This window comes from Stegastes partitus, unplaced genomic scaffold, assembly GCF_000690725.1.
Source record: "Stegastes partitus isolate 25-593 unplaced genomic scaffold, Stegastes_partitus-1.0.2 Scaffold1557, whole genome shotgun sequence".
NCBI classification, from domain to species: domain Eukaryota; kingdom Metazoa; phylum Chordata; class Actinopteri; family Pomacentridae; genus Stegastes; species Stegastes partitus.
Genome location: NW_007579288.1, coordinates 158,168 through 160,646, shown reverse-complemented (window position 1 = coordinate 160,646; position 2,479 = coordinate 158,168).

Sequence of the window (2,479 nt, the reverse complement as noted above, 5' to 3'; positions counted from 1 at the left end):
CTTGAACTGGTCGTCTGCTTTTAAAAGTGTTGCCTAAAATCAAACATGTGGTCGATCAGGACTGTGTAGATAAACCGTCACGTCTGGACTGAGCTGCGCTGACAGAAACAGTCACAGGTTCAGTCCTGGTGTTTGGTTAGAAAACGTTGGTTTTTAAACGTTTGCTAAATGATTTAAGGAACCGTCGTGTGTGTCATCATCTCTCTCAGGTTTGTGGACGGGATCGAAGCAGAGAACCACAGCGGCTCGGCTCCGAGGTTCGATTTCTCTCCCGGTGCGACTCGGAGCTTCCTACCGAGTCCCGACTCCACCTCAGGTGAGCACACACCTGATCGCATCAGAACAGCGCCGGCGTCCATCGAGGTTCTGGTTGGAGCTCATGTTGAGTATCGGAGCAGAACCGATTCTGGATAAATGACTGATTTAATCTCCACAGAAGTCCTAATTCATAACATGTCTCATTTGTCAGTACGTTAGTTTTATGTGTAACATTTGATTTTACTTCACAACATGTCGATGAAATGCAATATTTCACCTTCACGTCCAACACAGTCCACATCAGGTGCAGCAGTTCATTTTATTTAATGTTTTAGGTTCAATATTTATTTAATTCAGCGTGACTTTTACTTTTCTGTTCTATTCTAGCCTCATGTCAGCTCACTGATCATGTTTTATTTTGTTTTATTTTGTTTTATTGCTTTTCTACGGAAGCCCAGAGCGGTCATTTTCCGCTGCTGTTCTTTTTTCTCGAGATAACGAGTTAATTTTCTCGTTATCTCAGAATAACAAGAATCGTTTTCTCCTGAAAACGAGATAATTTATCTCAAGAAAATCAACTTCGTTCAGCCTGTGTCAGACCTGGAGAGAAGTAAAGTCTGATGCGTTCATCAATGACAGATGATCCTCCATCTGACATTTTCAGTCTGTTCAAAGTCACGGCTGCACTCCAGAGCGTCACTCGTTTCTTTGTAAACACAGGCATCAGTATCCAGGGATAATTATCTCGTTATTTGGAGAAAATGCCGTTTAAAAAAATGTGCGGCCGTGACCGCTCTCAGCTTCCGTACTTTTCTCCTCATTTCTTCTGTTGTTTCATTAGTTTGTTCTAAACAGTGTCTGACGTGAGAATGACCTTCAGGATGAATAAAGTTTTATCTGTTTTATTTGATCTTATCTCTGTCTTGAGTTTGTCTGATCATATCTTTAATCTTACTTTATGTTGTCTTTATCTTTAGCTTCATCTTTATTTCTACTCATCTTTGTCTGAACTTATCATATTTTTTATTTTTTTTATCTTTACTTATTTTATCTTTTTATCATAATCTTATTTTGTCTTTATCTTTAGTTTCATCTTTACTTATTTTTGTCTTAACTTCTCTTATCTTCATCTTATTTTATCCTGTTTCTATCTTTATACGTACTCATCTTTGTCTTAACTTATTTTTAGCTTCATCTTTTTATCCTATCTTTGTCTTATCTCTTATCTTAATCTCATTTTATCCTGTCTTTATCCTATCTTGATCTTATTTATCCTATTGTGTCTGTATCTGTAGCTTCATCTTTCTCTTTTTTTGTCTTATAATCCACACAGCAGCTCTTGTGGAGTTTTGATGGTTTCTGTGTTTCTGTCTCAGCTTCCTGTGATGAAGGCGACACCATGCAGACGATAGCGAAGCTAAAGCACGAGGTGAGCCTGAATAGAAGCGCCACACAGGTCACTTTCCTGCTAACCTCCACGAGCTGTGTTTAAATGTGAAGCTTTGACTCTGCTCCACCTTCTGCCATTTGATGTTTGAAGGCAGCAAATGGCAGATTAAAGACGAGCTTAGTGTGGAGAGGTGGGTGTTGTTGAGATAAACATAAAGAAAATGACACAGCTGCTCTGAAACCACTCTGAGAGGCCAGATGTCAGTTTTAGTTTGGATGTGAAAGTTGTGCTTCGTGTCGCTGAGTTTTGATCATGAACTGAGCAGAACTGGACGAATCCATCAGAAGAACAAAATGCTGTGATGTGGCGGCGAATTAATCCCGTCCAGGGTGAGTGAAGGAGACGCCGCCGCCTCCAGGTAATAAGAACAGGCCGTTACTGTCACTTCATTGATTTATCACCTTTAAAAAGAGACTTTGCAAAGTGCTTCACAGACAAACAGAAGAAGGAGAATCAGGAGGAGCTTCAGAGAGCAGGAGGCCGCTCGGTCTACGCAGAGTTAAACGTGATAAAAGATGTTAGAATGAATCAATACGACTCCAGACAAAATAATAAAAGGCCACATTCAGCACGAATAATACAAGACGAGGCTAAAACGTGATCATTACATTAATAAATAAATGAAATAAATATTATAGAAAATATTTATTGATACAATGTGAATCTAAAAAATAAAATAAAACAAGAAAAAAATCTTTATTTATTGAATATAAATATATAAAAATGTAAATAAATGAAATAAATATTATAGAAAATATTTGTTGATACAAT